Source organism: Idiotropiscis lumnitzeri, chromosome 17 (assembly GCF_059441095.1).
Source record: "Idiotropiscis lumnitzeri isolate Australia: NSW breed Sydney's pygmy pipehorse chromosome 17, RoL_Ilum_1.0, whole genome shotgun sequence".
NCBI classification, from domain to species: Eukaryota; Metazoa; Chordata; class Actinopteri; order Syngnathiformes; family Syngnathidae; genus Idiotropiscis; species Idiotropiscis lumnitzeri.
The window spans coordinates 15,345,531-15,362,835 of record NC_142407.1 but is presented as its reverse complement, the minus strand read 5'-3'; the positions used below and the strand labels follow the sequence as shown (position 1 = coordinate 15,362,835).

The 17,305-nt window shown below is 43.3% G+C and overlaps 1 long non-coding RNA gene across 1 annotated transcript in view; it reads left to right on the top strand.

Moving 5' to 3' along the window:
• The first annotated feature begins 49 nt into the window (after positions 1-49).
• LOC148320527 (uncharacterized) overlaps positions 50-17,305 on the top strand; it is a 99,042-nt gene continuing 81,786 nt past the window's right edge. Inside the window, exon 1 of the long non-coding RNA XR_015839620.1 lies at positions 50-279. This is a non-coding gene — a long non-coding RNA (uncharacterized LOC148320527). The remainder of the gene's footprint in view (positions 280-17,305) is intronic.

Genomic DNA, 17,305 nt, shown 5'->3' with positions numbered 1-17,305 from the left:
CATATAATTTGTCACGCTTTTTTTTTTCTTTTTTTTTTTGTAAAATAAATGAGACGAATAAGCAACAACATAAATTGTCACCAGTAAGACAATAATTAACCTGGGCTTGTATGTGGAGTTAAAAACCTCGTGTCATGATAAGAACGTAATATCGCTAGCCATCGTCAGTATTAATAAGTGGTTGGAATGCACCGGCTGTGGTTTCAAGTTCGGAAAAAAACTATTCGTCACAATTCAACGCGACAAGATAAACGTTTTATACACATCTCAAGAGTACCGGTGAGTCATTAATTTTGTCTTTTTATCATTTTGTATAAACTAGATAATTCTGAATCTAAGAGATGCAAGTTGCAGCAGTGGCGTACTGTTTCAAAACTCAGCTAGCTAAGGAAATTAGCAACACACACGCCTCAAAATAATCCCCACACAGAAATAACAACTCGATGTGTAACAAATATTCGTTATATTTTAAAATTCGAAACAATTGGAAGGAAAGAACACTCACACAGGTGACTTCAGTATTAATTGAAGGAATAGCTCATTTCCTTCCCGTGACATGTCCTCATTTAGCACATTTTACGTAGTTTTGTCTTTAAATGTCACAATTGCTCTACTTAACCTTGACATAGTGGAGGAGAAGCAGGCCAATATAATTATGTTGATAAAACTTTAAAATAAGAAAACAAATTGGAAGGAAAATGCGGAAAAATCACACATTGTAACATTTACACAAGGACTTGAGTTACACTTTTAATGCGCTTTTAATGTCTGTTTTTTTAATGAGTTCTCTAAATTTCACACCATTTCCATTTTTTTTTAATTAGTGCAGCTGCCAGTTCTTTTGTCAAGAACAATACATTGTGAAGTTTTGTCATGTAGTTTCCCCCGTTGGCCATCAGGGGGCAGTGTTGCCCTTCATGAGCCTTAATATTTAGAGCGTGTCTTTTTTTGTATGTGTATCCCGTATTGATATAATGGATTTTTGTGAGAATGTTTATTCAAAGGACACTTTTATCACCAAAACAATTTTCAAGCCCAGAGTAAACATTGTTAATCTGTTGTTGTGAAACCTTGACAACTCACACTAGGTAGTCACATTGCAGAACATTGTTAACGTTCATGTAAGTGTAAAAAGAAGTTAACATCTGAACATGTTAAAACCACTGCAAGTTTGTGACTTCCCACATACAATACGTCTCAACATACTTCCTTGACACCAGCTACTACTTTCTTATTAGCTTAACTTATCTTATTAGCGTTATAACAAGCAAAATGTGTTAGCTTTAATGTAATCTTGTGGCGAGAATTCACTGCATTTGTGTTACTTTAATTAATTTCAAAGCTTTTTGGGTATCAGGAGACGTTAATTAGCTTTTTAATGTTTTTTGATAAGTGAAGGTTAAAAGAATCTATTAAAATGCAATGAATGTCCGCATGCAGGATGGACAGCTAGGCAACTGCCCTTACTTTGTGTGTGCGTGCCAGCATTTATTATGCGGTGGTGGAGAATGTAGATTGCTGTCATGATGAGATGCTTCATCCTGTCTTCCCGCTCTTCTTTCTATATTACAATCACATATTTTATATATACATATATATATTCGCATGTCACACACAGCCGTTTCAATGGGTCAGTGTGGGCGCCACTTTTGAGTGTTTGTGCCTGGCAGTGTCGATAGCGAGGTGTCACCTTGTCCTCCCGGCAAACCTGAAAATCAGCTGACATGTTTTCCTCCTTGAAAAATATCAACGGATTAATCTGTAAATCTTTAAACGGCAGCCTTCCTGTTTAAATTGAAATTTGTTCAGATCAATATGCGCTTGAACTCTTCTGGTTCCGGGCGCCGGATGATGATGTTACTATATGGCATGTGATTCATAATTTGAGTCCAATTTGCCTTTTGGTTTGATCTTGGCTGAATTTTCCGATAAGAAACGACGAGATGAGAATCCGAATAATCCGTGTCTGTGGTGGAACCCGTTGTAAAACTAAAAATTGCTCGATTTGGGAAGTTGATTGTTGACCGTCAAGCGGTGAGTACAGCATCAGCATCGAGATTCCATCAAGAATCATGATCCGCAAATTAAATCCGATGCTGTCAGGACATTTTCACGCTGGGATCAAAGCTGTGAGCAGAGTCCGGTTATCATTTGTCAGTTTTCCACATCTCCGCGGCCTGTTCCTCCCAAAGGATCTTGGGTAATTTAGCAGGTAATGAGCACTCTGCCCGTGTCGCAGAGGACTTCTGCTATCTTGGACGCGTAAGACACACTCATTAGCATAATTTGAGTTGACGAATAGTTGCTCTATCTCGCACCTGCTGCGGCGTTTTCACGGGCCGACAAGCAGACAAAGATCCAACTAGGCGAGAGAACAACCCCCCCCCCCCCCCCCAGCCCCCAAAGGGGTTGATGACTCCTTGCCACGGCCCGCTGACATTGCATTTTAATGGGCCGACGGGTTCTTTTAAAGCAGCACCTGTTCTCAAGATGTCGCCTGAGGACCTGTGACTTGGATCGTCCGATCCCGGCGATGCGTGTTCTCGTACCTAGTATTTAAGGCCTCCAAGATGTCATTTTCTTGGGATTGATGTCTTCATGCAGTGTCGGGGTCCATCTCGTGCGCATCTGAATGATTTTTCTAACGGAACGTGACAACTCGCAACATTTAACGGCAAATCAAAAGAGGTCGGGCAAAGTTTCCAAAAGAACACTTAATCTGTTGCCTCGCGCGTTTACGACGGAGAGGTCGCATGTGACATTTCCAAGCAATCAATAGCCGGTTATTGTGAGTGACATTTGCAAGAAGTCCATCATTTGGAACGGCTTGAAAATGTAACTGCGCTGACTGGCCATGTAAGCAGTGATCCGGACCGAAGAAATCTCTCCGTGTGACCCGCTGATTACAGACGCGGTGATGGCGTCTCAGAAAGCAGCCTTTTAAAGATTGAGCTACGGTGCAAATGCAGGAATGCTCGAGGGGGACGCGGGGCGGGGGGAGGAAATTAATCCACGACCTTGAGGTAGAAATGTCGCAGGAACGTCGGGCCTGTGGCGAATTGCGCTAACCTGACAGTCTCGTTATAAATGAACGGCGGCGTTACTTACTCGTTATTGAGGGGAGGCCTTTTATTAGAAACCCTGATTGGATGGAAGCGGGGGGAGACTCGATGTTCCCGTATCTGATCCCCATTTCTGCCTCAACCTCATTAAGCCTCGGAAACGGTCGTTTGCATTGAGAAGCCATTTCTTGAATCTCTTTGGGTGCATTGAAAATGTGAAGTCGCTTACTTTTATTCTAATTAAAATGAATGTAGCGCTGACGCCAACCTCCCCCCCAAAGGATGCCGCGCTATTTTCAGACCACCACCTGAAACTATGTCAAGACTTTTCACTTACTCGGACCGACTAGCGAGGTGACTTTTTGTCCTGCCTGTCGTTTGTTCTGTAAAAAGTGCGGAGTGCTTAATACTTTGACCTTTATTGAGTCTTAGTTGACGTTTGCGTTGCCTCAAAAGACTTTTGGTGTGTGTTTCTGTTGACCACAACATTCTGCGTGTGTGTGTGTGGGGGTGTGCGTGCGTGTGTATGCCACACTCGTTTGATATCGCCAGTCGACTCACCCACATACTCTGCGAGTTGAACTTCTCGTGCTCTGTGTGTTGAAGTATTTAATAAATCATTCGAAGAGGACACCTGATATTTCCCGACTGCTTTGCTGGGTTCTGCCTGAAAGCCTGAACTTTTGTGTCTGAAATTCGCGTCTTAAATGCGGCTTAAAAACCTGCCTATCTTGTCTTTGCTTGGCTATTGTTTGACGCAAAGGCCAATGACGAAGCAGCCCCCCCCCCACCACCAAAAAAAAATGCAACAGGATTAGGGCTGCATAATGTGTGTGTCTTGGCATTTCTTTGGTTATTAATAATCTGCTGCATTGTGACGTGTGTGTGTGGGGAAAAATATCAATTTTTCTGACAAATGAAATGATCGCGGATGCTGCCAGTCAGCCGTGTCGCAGATGCTGATGATTTATTGTGTTTTCCTGTCAGAGGATTGAAAGTCAGGTCAGATTGGCCATTAAAACAACATAAATCGACAGTCTCTGTCCATCTGTCTGTCTGTCTGGTTGGCTAGATGGTCCGATTGGGGGCGGGGGGATGTCGTGAATCATTTGACATTTGTCAACTCTCGGCCCGTGAAAACTCTTCCACGATGGTTTGGTGATGAACGACTATACAAGTAAACTTGACTTAGACATTATGGCAAGTATGAGAAAAGTTTTTTTGTTGTTGTTTTTTTACTAACCTGTGTACTTGTTGTGAAAAAGCTGTTAAACTAAACGGAATCCCCTTTTGACATTTCTCGCCAAACAAAAGCTGTACAGTTCCAACGATCTATTGACTTTGGACAATCGAGATGAAACAAAAGACAAAGACTTTATTTTTAATCTTTTTTTTTTTTTTTTTTTTTTAAATCCCTGAATCGTCTCACGTTGATATCGCAAAATCTGTTCCAATTTCATGCATGGAGAAACCGTCTTTATTCTATATCTTTCTGCGCAACTCTGCTCCCCCGCCGGCATCGGCGTCACAAAAGCAATACATTTCTGCACACACTGTTCTAACGCGATAACAAACCTCAGTTCGCACGCAAGATGTGACTTTTTGATTCTTCTTCTCTCTTCGTCACGTAAAGTCGCTCGGCTTATCTCCTGACGCTCTTCAATGCTGCCTTTTCTTACACTTTGCTTGCTTTTTGAGGAAAGCGTGAGGGAGGAATCAAACTGGACTCTGATTAAACTTATTTTAACCACAAATGCCCAATAATGCTGACACAATGTGCTCGGTTTAGCAGCTAGTGCTAATAGGCTAATGTTTGGGGTCGTACCCGGGCAACAAATTCACATCAAACAAACTTCAACACTGCTTTTACACAAGTGATAAGAGTGGGCTAAGCAATGAAAAGTGAATGTCAGAGTACTGTATACAGATCCATTAGGTGCTAAATAAGATGTCGTTTCTACATTAGTCGCTACATTAGCTAATGTAGCTTAGCGATCTAATCATCCCGTCTAATCGGTCATGAAATGCAGTGCCGTCGTGACGTCTGTTTGCTGTGAATTTGTCACCATTTTCTGACTTTGGTGTAGCTAGGCTATATGCCGGCTAAAACAACATAGCTAGCTAGCCACACCGTTTCCGGCCTGTCTAAAGACAAGCGAAGTGGTTGTGTTCGTCACCGCTCTATCTCCTTTTTCTTTGACGCGAATCGAATAATTTAAGCAAATTCCTCCACATAATCTTCAAAGTAGGACTAAGGATTTAAGATGTTCTCGACGTTGTCATCTGTACAACTCTCAAGCTATGGAACAACAGTGATTCCGAAGCAGTTGGCCTACCCATTTTTTGCTATATCTAGCTTGTTGTTTGAAGCAATTTCAAAACAACCAATCATCCTGAAGCTGTCTAATATTTATGTGGGGTTGCAAAGGATTAAGTATCTTTTTAAAACATGAGTGTCATTGCTTAATTACTTCCCTTTATGCGCTTCCTTCTTTTTTTCCCTGCCATTTATCAACGGGAGCGCTGCCTTTCAAGCGCGAGCTCCGTTTGGCTTTGTTTCATTGGCTGTGTACCACTTTACCGGCACCCTTCCACTTAACCTGACGCAGAATTTCGATGCGCCTTTGCTAGACGTGAATGCACAAAATCAAGCGCTCACAGATAAAACGGAACTAAGCGATACTATTGTGCGAAAGGTTAATATTAGCGTTGATAGGCACGTTTAGATTGAGGGATTTGTGGGGTTTGAGTTAGTCGTTTGGATGAGGTGAGGACGTACGGTTGGTCCTTTTTTTTTTTTTTTTAACGAAGTGTAACTCAGCTTTTGTTGACCGATAGCCCGCAAAGGAAATAGTCTCCTCGACGGTGGCGTGTTTTTCTCTCCATTGGCTTTGCAAGGACAAACGCACGCCGTCGCTAATGAAAGTGACCAGCTGCTGAATAGAGATGCTCAATGCCTCAAAGGAAGTCGGTGTCATCGTCTCGTCCTGCTGAAAAAAAAATAAATGAAATAAATAAATGAAAAAAAACATTTTACTGCTTTCTCGCCTGCGCATTTGCTGCTACGTTCAGTTAGTGCGGCGAAGTTGAAGCGTCACACGAGGTGCGAGCATTTCGGATTTGTCTTTTTCATGTAGTTACACAACTTATTTTCCACTGCAAATACACTAAATGTCTCTTTATATACTCACAGAAAAAGTTCCTCATCCCCTTTATAGCAACAACATATTTTATAGCTTACTTAAGCGTAAAGCTTTTACTATTGAGTGTGGCGAAGCAGCCCGTTGGCCGCTCAATGTTAATAGAGATAATGGAAAGGAAAAGAAGAAAAAAAAAAAAAAAAACGGCATAAAAGCAGAAGGCATTGTCCTCCTTAGCGCCCGCCGCCTCGCACTAATGGCTTTTATTTGTCAGCCATGTTTTCCGCTAAGTGCGTAACATTTGGAGCATGACTCAGCACATTTCACCAACCACTTTTTGCTTAGTTTTGGACTCAGCGCCGCAGACATTTAAGTCTGCTCATGACTCCAGGCCAAATACAAACAGATGGCGGAATATTTGCCACATAACAAATGTCACAAATCTCTCATCGGTTGGAATCAGATCGGAGCAGTGGTACTCATTTACTGCCATTGACGGCTGAGGTCGTCCGAGATGCTCCCCCCCCCCCACTCGGTTGGTAATGAATGAGTTAATAATCACAAGAAAGACTTTCTCTGTCTGAATAGTTTTCACTCTCATTCACTTTGATAACCGCAAGTTTGACGTCTCTCCTGCGATCTTTCTCCCATGACCTCACACCTTTAACCTTTAACCTTACTCAGGTTCCTTGAAAGTTCCTTTGTAGAGGCGGGGAAAATTGGTCAACTTTGTCCAAAAAGCGCTAACTCCGCACTAATGAAAGTCTCGTCTTATCTCTGCCTCATGAATTTTAATACAGACGCGCAGATTACATTTGTGTAGATACGGCACAGCCTTGAGGGAGGGAGTGACAGGGGGAGGTGACCGGCCGAGATTCCCATTGTGAGCATGCGGAGGAGCACTTATTGTTTCCTATGAATACATCAGCGTGGCACCCAGCCAAGGATAAAGCCAAAAGAAAATTGTTGGGCTAAAGGGGGTAAGTGAAAATGACATACAGTATCTCCACATCCATCTTTTCCTTCTAGAACTTTCCAACTTGTTGCCTTTTGGGGAAAGATAAATAGTTTGCCACCTCGATAGCGGACTCACTTTGGGTTTTTTCTTCTCCATCTGATCAAATATGAAATATATGAATTATTCTCCAGATGACCCGTCACCGTTTATGTTTTGATGTGGAATGGAAAACCAAATAACAATTCTTACTGAGCTAGAACTCAATTTGCGCACAGGCGAGTGACGAAAATGCATGGGACGGGGACACGAAATAAAAAGGTTAAATCGGAGCATTTCCTCTTTAAAATGTAATTTTGAACTAAAGCGTAAACCCAAAAAGCTATCTCTTTCCAGATAGATGCATAGTCGAAAAGAAATTCCACATCCCTGCCCAAATGCCAAACTTTTGTGACTGAGACCTAGATGAATCATTTCAAAACCTTTAATGTGACCTCTAACCTGTACAACTCATTTATAAGTGTGTCGTGACTTTGTTCAGACGAACAGTTTGAAAAACAACCTTCACACTCCTGCTGGAAAACAAGGAAACATTTAAAAGCTTACGAGAACAGCGAACGGCCTTTCTGAACACAGCCACGTCCCTATTATGAGGGTGTGTGCACTTGTGCAACCACACTATCAGTTTTTTCTTTCCCCTATGGAAAAGTTATTTTTTTTTTTTCAATTATTTCATGTACGGTTTAGAAATCACTTAAATAGAAGGAAACATTTGGATATGAGCTGTGATAATGTAATATTTTTATATCACAAATAATAATTGCAAAATCACTCAAAGTATTGCTGCATTGATTTCTGTATGAAATATGACACATCCTCCAGAATCAAACATCTTCCTCTGTTGTCAACCAACGGGACGTTTGCTTGCTTTCTCCTTTCCTAAATTTCCCAAAAGGATCCCCCGCTCCCAATTTCCTCTTCGTTTAGCATCCGCGGCGACCGGGTCGGCTTGTCCTTCAGGCTGAGGAGAAGCCAATCCTGGCGTTGCGTATATTTGCCAAGCAACCAGCTCGGGGCGGGGCGGGGGGGGGGCATCTTTCCCATACACACACATGTGCAAACACGGAGACACAAACACCTTCTGGCCCGCTCATCTGCGCCCAAACAAAACCGAAAACTGTTTGGTGACTTTGTTTTGACTCCTTCAATTTTGCAATTACCGCGGCAAAAAGTTCCGACCGCTCGCTGACCCCCATCTTATGTTTTTGGCTATTTCCGGCGCAATAGTTGCCATATGCCACCATGGAGGTGTGATGATGCCATGCCCGATAGATTACTTTCACCTCATCAGCCCGCACTCTCTTGGCAGAGGCCGACGGGACTTGCTCTCCACGGGTTTGCGCTGGTGTGTGTGAGTCTGCGAATGTGTGTTGGTGGGGAAGCAAGAGCAGGAAGGGAAGGACACAAAAGGTTGAGGTTGGCAGACGTCAGTAAATCAAAGTAAAAGGCTACCACATAAAAAGTCTCGAGCTAACTTTTTGGTCGCGCGCAGTCGGAAGTTACCGGATCATAAAAGCGAATATATGCCACGCAAGCTCGGATACAAAGATAACGTTTTCACAAGCTGGAGCGTCAAGCTGTTTATTGCCGCGCCTAGTTGAGGTTTACTGGCAAAATACACATAAAACAAAATAATTTTACGCAGCGCGTTTAAAGCAACCACCGTGCTTTATCGACGCCAAATGCAGGCTAACAAATATCAGCGTGACGGTATAACCCACAAACGGTGGAGCAACACATCGTGTAACAATTATAAAAAAACATTTCTTATCCCCTGTGAAGATCATTTTGAAGCAAATAAATCTAGCAAAAAATGGTGTCCTTGCAGTATCTAACTTTAATTAAATGCCAAATTATTTAAAAAGTGCGAAATCAAATAGTTGTGTACCAATTTGCTCCCACGTCTCGACCGTGCCGCTGCAGTGTTGATGATTTTTATTTTTTTATCTCATGGAATGTATTTTCATAGTTTGCTTACGCCTCCGATTCCACCGGGGAAAGGTAACTTGACCTTTTTCTCTCTGTTGCCATGGCGAATCGAGATATCAGAGAATGATGTCTTTTTGCTGAGGTCATTGCATGCTCTTTACTCAAAGTGAGCATAATTGTAGATACGTGAACTGGCTCCACTTTTATGTTCTGCTAACGGAATCTTGGACTATAAGGCGCACCAGATATTCTCCTTCCTCTGCAATGAAGCTAATGTGAATTGATGGAGGCAAACAACGTTGCACTCCATACACACGCAAAGATGCGCTTTGCACAATCTCCACCGGGCGACCCATATGCAACAATTGAATTTGCGCTGACTCAGCACTAAGCAGCGCTGTAACGCCATCAATTAAACTTTGGCCCATGTGAGAAATCCAACTGCTTCCATTTTCCACTGTTCCCCTATCAGGCGTCATTCTTGGATCGTAATCTTATTCAGACGGATAAATTGCAAGGAATGGTTTGCGGTCCGTTCCGGGAACGGCTCAAGTGTATCGGTTTTCTTCAGATAGGCAAGATAGTGGAACAAAACGCCTACCTAAGGGTTGTTTCTTTCTTCCTTTTACATATAGCGAGGATATGATGTTTTTATTTATTTGACCATGTGGTGTCACATTAAAAAAAAAAGAAAATGGCATAAATGTGCTGAATTGCACCGACACCAAGTGTTGAGGACTTGAGTGGGAGCAAATTCCTCCAAGGTCCTCCAAGGTCAGGAGCAATGCAATTTGAACCTGTCAGTCACAAGGCAGCCATTGAATTTTTCTTTCCATCTGTGCGCCGGGCTCGCTTCCTTTAGGAATTTTTCATGTCACTTTCATCAGATGATGCTGGTATTCCTAATGAGATGGCTTGTGTGCGTTTTCATCCATGAGCCTACACAATCTTCTGCCCGGCCAGACCTCCCATGTGATGACTTTTTTTTTTTTTTTTTCCTCAACTTCATTCACAAATTTGAAAGCAAAGTTTGTCATGTGATGCCTCCGCATTATGTTTGTTGTCCTCCGTGATGCACGCCAAATGTCTGACATAGTTGTTTACTTTCCTCTATAGTAGCAGAGCTTTGGGATTCCTCGGCGTCTAAAAATATCATCTGCCAGTCTGCTGCTTTTTCTGCACTCACACCAAGTTGACAGCTAAGTTTAATTCAAACCTAAATCGGGCTCGGCCTTAAACACCAAAGCCTCAATCGAACCCTCACCCCACCGTAAGACAAAACTAAACGCGACCCATATTTGAATAAACTCCGGAACGTACATTCAATGTATAAAAGATAGATGGATGACTGAGGGTCACGTTGAAAGCAGGACAAAGTCACGGTCTGGCTGGGAAGTCGTTGAGTAGGCACTCTAACTGAGATCATCCGTCGGGTGATGCGACTCCCCGAAGGAAGCCTTAATGTCAATTACAGGCTCCTCCGGGACCACCTGCACTCCCGTCTCATCACAAAAATGGAGCGCAGTCATCGGTAAGAGAGGACCTGGTGATTATTTGAGCTCTCAAGCTGTTAGCATGATAGCTTTTTAATCGTTGCTAATAGCATTGTGGCTAACGCCAGCAGCCAGCGGGAGTTTCCCTCCTCCTCAATTTCGCTTGCCGTCCTTCACGTTCGCCTGCACCACTTTGATGGTATTCATGAAGTGGGGGAAATTTTTATTTTTTTTTCCCTTCTCTCCCCCGCTTCACCTTTTCCAAACAAACAGAACGCTGTACTCAGCGGCACCTCGCGGCGACGTATTAGCTGCTGAATTGGCTATTTAGAGCGGGGCTAAATGAGATGACTGGTAAGCGGAACATTTGCAAGGACAACTGCTTCACATGCAAGCTCTGTATTAAAAGTAAAGAACCAAAGCGTTTTGACGATATCCTTCTCCAGCGCCCCTTTCTTCCCAGTGAAAGGCCTCCTGCTGGGACCCTGTCGCTCCATCGTGCTGCCCCCCCCCACGTCGCCGGTGCTGACGATGAGTGGGAAGCCTGGCATTGTGAGCGGTTCACATACCTGTCGCTACCCCCGCTGCGATGGCGTACGTGCGCAAAACTCCAGTAAGTCGCTCTGTCAGGAACGCGGCGGGCGCGTCAAAGTCAAATGTTTGTTCTTCTTTGGGAGGTTAACACTTTTTTCTGTTGGAGGATGGCATTTTTGAGACGTCTACAAAGGAGGTCTTTGACTTGTGGTTCTAGCAGGATAGGTGGAAAGCAGCATCGCGGAAATGTCTTACTATTTTGCATGTTTTGGAAAGGATTTCTTTCAAATGCATTTTACAGCCCAAGTTCTCTTCTGTATAAAATATATTTTTCAGTGACTCTGTTTGAACATTGTGCTAAAGCTAATGGAAAGAAATATTGTAACGGCTGTAAAAAAAAAAGTACGCCAAGATCCTCACTCGCTTGTCCCCAAGCCTGGTTACGTAGTTTTTTTTTTTTTTTTTGGCCTTGTAGTGGTTGCTGGCCGTGTTGTAAAGCTCTGGATGTCTACAGACAGCAACCATCATCTTCTCCTCCTTTCTTCTTCATTCTCACAAATGCTGACACTGAAGACCACTAAGGCCAACGCAACTGTAAGCCTCCCCTCAAGCATTGTCAGTAAATGATTCAGAAACGCTTTCAAATTTCAATACAAAACATATCAATGAAGATCTAAAGTCGCACCGTTTGCCCTTGGTGGATGACGGCTATTGTCATTGCCGGCATGGATTATTCCGCTGGTTTTTAAACTGGTTGTTATTAAATATCCCAGCGCTTCCTCATAATCCCCAACAGTGTCGTGTAATTCCAAGATATCGGAGGTTATCGTTATTAATAGTCTCTCAGTGCCCATTTTGCATATCTTTAAAGGAGCGTATTTGATATATGCTCATAGACCATGACACCATCCTGAGCACTGTAGCGAGATATTAGAAATCCATACGCTCCGAACATGATGTATGACTCGATTGACGCGAAATTGACTGGCGCTTTAGTGCGTTTTCTTTTTACGCGGCGACTACAATGAAGAAGGGGTGGCGGTGGGGTCGCCGGCGACAGAATCAAGAATAATTTGCGCGTTCAGTACGGCGTAAAAGGTCAGAGCGCAAAGACGGCTTGAGAACGAGGCGCTTAGGTTTGATGAGGACGGATGGCGGCGGAGGAGGCGGAGGCGGAGGCGTGCGCTCCTGGAGTGGCTCAGCTGGCAGAAGTTTAATCGAGCCCGATTTTCACCACTTGTCACAGCTTGGAGATGTTTCCTCGCGCGTGTCATCAGGTGGATTTAAGGCAATTATCCGAAACAGCTGATGACTGCTCGCGCTGGAAGTTTTTGCCGCAATTTCTTGATGTTGTGACCTGTGAGTGTTGGTTAGGCGCTATGAAGAAAAAATAAGAAATGTCTCATGTCAAAACACGTATGTAAATTTACCGTTTGGAAATGTTCAACATAAAACAAGCTTTCACGCTGTCAGACGCCGCACGGCCTTCGCCCTCTTTTCTCATGTGAAGTTGTAGAGGTCAGGTGAGGCAAGCGGTGTGACATATTTGTATCTCAGAAGCACATACCTCGGGTCAAAAATTGCCCGTCAACATGTTGATAAATTACGGCTTTTGCGACGTAGGAATGGCCTCTCTGTCTTCAGCGCGTTCAGCTCAATTGACTCCCAGATTGCCCTCCACTGGGCACTTTTCGTGTCGTACCGAGACGCAGTATCAAGACTATTCCACTCATCTTGTCTCTAGTCTGGGAAAATAGTCCGCGGAGGGGTCAGAAAAGTTACTCAATTAGCGACAATGTCCGATGAAGACGTAAAGCCGATCCTTAAATATTCCCATCTCCTCCGTCTGGCCACGTTCCGGTTGCTGCCATGCACATAAAAGTTGGCATTTTCCCGGTGTTCAGTGGAGCGGACAGGTGATGGGGTCATGAAGGACACTTAGCGAGCGGTGGAATCAAACAACGAGGCTGAGGCAGTGACAGCGGTGACAGCTAATTGAATGCGAATCAAAAGATGGACTCCAGACAAACGCTGGAAGGAGGCGTCTTGGTCTCGTCCGTTCGTCACCGGCGTCGCAGGATTGACGCGGCGTTTGGTGTCACGCTCGTTGACGGTGAAAAACAGCGACCGACGTGTCGCAACGCCGCGGGAGCTGTGACGGACATTGTCACCTAACTGTCATCATAGTTTTAAACGCGGGCTTGGATTGTTTATTATTAGCCACCAGCTTCTGTTACGGTGGGTCCGTGAAGAAAATTGGCATGTCTACCATGTCGACAACTCGCAAAAAAAAAAGTCCCGAGACACAGGAAGTCTGACGTTGTAGTTTGAAGCGGCCGTTTTGGCTCATTTCAGCCAATTGCCCCCAATTTTGATTTCTAAAAAGTTCCACTTGAGAATTTTAACCTCACACTCGGTTTGACTAAACGTGAAATTTGGTCAGCCTGTCTATTATGAGCTGCCTCAAAATGTGCTGGAAAACAATCTGGAAGTCTGCCATCTTGGTTCTAAGCCTTTTTAGGCTCATTTTTTCCATTTCCAGACATTATTCAGAAAGATGGGAATTTTGATCGTTAGCATTTTTGTTTTGGTCGCTAAGGCCTTTTAGCATCGTGATATTTGTCTATCAACCATCTCAAGAAGCCAGGTACATTTGGCCTTTTCTAAATGCGCCGAGTCCGAATTGTGACCGATTCCTCGCCGTTTTAAACCATGTCAAAATGGACGCAGCTAAACTGAGCGTGTGTGGGCAGAGCATGGCGGCAACATGACACTTTTACTAACACTTGCAATGTTCGTTCTTTCAACACAGTTTTTGGCCTTCTTTCTCCACATCAGAGCAAGGACCTTTTTTGATTTTCAATCTTATTTGAAACCTTCTGGGATTGCCACTGAATGCCAAGGCAAATAAATACGATTGTTTGTCGGTAAATACTTCTGTACTCGTCCCAATTTGAGACAATCTTCATTCAAGGAGACAAAAACTTATTGATTTTGGAGAATGTGTGCCTCAAACGTCAACACGTTTTATTTGATCCTCTCCGCAAACTTCTTGGCTGCATTTTTCAAATCAAACCAAGATTGATTTAGAACCTGAACCCAGATATATTTTATGATGTTGCAAGGCACCAGGTTAGTTTAATAAACACTCTTATGACAGAAAAAAAAAATGAGGATGACAAAGATGAACAATATGCCACACTATTCGTCGAGTCACGTACGGCGACCGATCATGGCCTCTGAGTCACCCTGGCTAATGTACGACCGATCAATTCCCGATCAATACCAACATGCTGCTGCTGTAAACAAGATTCATGATGGTGACTGGAAGAAGGATTTTTTTTTACCAGGCAGCTGGAAAAAAAAAAAAAAGCTCATGAAAATGTCAGTCAGTGGACTGGGGAGTACCTAATGAATTGTCCCGGCTAGGTTTCCATGGCGACCTTTCCGGATGAATGTCCGGAACGTTTTTGCCCGTGCATTTAAGGTTCTGCGCCACAGCTTCCTCGGGGCACTTTCTGGCTGCCGTGGGAGCCGTGTTGTTCTCTTTTTGTTGATGTCAGCATTTAATTGAGTTTGTGCAAAAGTCGCTTGGCCACGCACACACTTGATGGCGCTGCGATATTTTTTCCTGAGGTTTGAGCAGTAGGGCCTGTCAAAGTAATAATCTTTGACCTTGTCTGGCTCACCTCCTGATGAAAGACTCGATGTGGAATGCACCTACAGGCTGACCTTAACGTTTCGTCTTCTCAGGCAAGAATCCGATTTTTTAAAATTTTTTTTTTTCCTCTCCTCTCTCTCTCTCCTGGTAGCTCCCCTTTGGTGAAAGCATTTTGTTCAATTATGAACGACAATATGAAAGTAGTGCTAGGTGTCAAGGAATGGATTTTTGTTAGTCGCTTAGTTTTGCAAAACCAATAGCTGTCAATGACATGATTGGTATTTGTTTGTCTGCCATGTTGGAGATTGAGATCTAGACCTTAAAATAGACTTGAAAAGAAAGTCGAGCAAAAAAAAAACAACAAAAAAAATTGAAAAAGTCCTCCCCAGTAAACAACACCGGATTGTCTCACTCTTGCCTTCTGTTCCACCTTTTCAAGTTCTTCACACCTCTCCCGCCCTGATTTCCATTTACCCATAAACCTTTTGTCCTCTCTTCACGCCTCCGGACCTCCCACTTCACTCCGTCGCACTGTCAACACGTCGACCGCTCGATAATGACCATCCGCCTACGCCAGCATTGCATGTCATTTTCACCTTTTTTTTTTTTATCCCCTCCCGCAAGACCTCCTACCATCTCCCTAATTTCTGTCTTCTCTTATTTAATTAGGGATGATAAAATACCTCTTTTTTTTTTTTTTTTTTTTTTAAAGCAGAGCGTTAATAGATTGATGCAAACAGGAAGCTTCTAATTACACCTCACATTACCTGCCTGATGACCTCGTAAACGCCTCACGCAGCTTTAGCTCGTTTGCAGCCAGACGTTAAAAATAAACTCAGCAGTTTACGACACAAGTCAGTTATAGAAAAATGGGGGGAAACGTTTTTTTTTTTTTGTGCCCGTTTGTCTACATGATAAAAATGGAAGATGAACAATTTCTTTTTATGTTACAATTTCCACCGGCTTGCGCCACATTGTCTCGAGTTTCTCCCCACACTGAGATTCAGTGCCATAGGCCCTTTTTTAGTCTTTTGTTTTTTTTGCCACGGAAAAAGTGACCCAAAAAACTCATTATGGCCCATTGTCTTTCATAAGAAGTGCCGTGGCGCCTGAGAGTAGAAGATTTTGAAAATGATACCAATCCAAACGCCATCAGTGTTCAGTGTGGTGCTGTTGTAGAGCTTGTGTGGGCTCTGTTTAGCAGTTCTAACGAGTTCTGTCAAAAAGTTACATGGTGGGGTGCAGAAACAGGGTTGTGTTGATAAAGATGAGCACTTTGCACAATGTGCTGAGCAAGCATGCGGCTGCAGTCTGCTGGGAGAAAAAAAAAAAACGTCTTTAAGTGCGCTGACCCTTCTCATACATCACCGAACGTCCAGTGTCTGGAAAAGCAGAAGCGGGGAAAAAGATGTATTCGCTGGTTGTTTTGGTCTCTATAAGTCATTTTTGTTTTGTATTAACACAAATGCAGTGACGTTTAATATGTGTTCGTCCATTGAACAGCATGTAGCTCTATCTTTTTATTTTATGAGGAAAATACAGCTAGCTAGCTAGCTTGCTAGCTAGGTCTGTCTCTCTCTCTCTCTCTCTCTCTCTCTCAATATTGTCTTTGTCCATCGAAAAACACATCTACTATATCTACCATTTCCCAACATCTTCTTTCAAATTCAAAACAAGACTTTGACGAGTTTGCATAAACACAAAACTGGGACTTTGATTCAATGAGACCAAGTCAAGACCAAGACTTGACACCCAGTTATAGTCGTCCTCGTTTGATCGTAGAACGTTCTTTTAATCATCAACAAAGTGTTTGTTGCTGTCGATAAAATCTCCTTTAGTTCGCTGTTGTGGTTGTGGATGACCACAATCCTCTCATCGTTTTATGCTGACCGACCAGCTGACCGGCTGCCGCCACCTTTTCACCGTCACTCTCGAGTGAAAAGTCTCTGTGATATTGTCAACAGTCAATCTAATAAGCTTCATCTTCAGTCTTCCTCTGACAGGCTGGATTAACTATATCGGAGTAAGCCGACGCTAAGACTCGTCAGTGTGTCAGAATAATGGCATTCCGCGAAGGCCACAAAGAAGGTCAAGAGCAGGATAAATGTGGTCTTTTTTTTGTTTGTGTGTCATGTGTGTTGTGTCCTTGCGTTTGCATCAACCACTTGAAAAGTACAAGTTGAATGCTGAGTTATTGTCCTTGTGTCACCTCTCCAACAAACCCTAAAGAAAGTTCGCTGGAGAAAAACGTTGACGGAGCTGTTAAGAATTCCTCCGATGACTTTTTGTCATCAATTACTAATCTGAGGTTGGGATGGAGGATGGGTGTTTTAAACATGAGGAACAGCAAGGGAGCATTATGAGGCAACGCCTTGTAACTCCTGCAGAGGAGCCCTATAACTGGTTTTCGTCATGTCGGGACTTTTTTTTGGGCGGGGGTCGAGACTAAGGCAGGGAAAGACAAGACGATC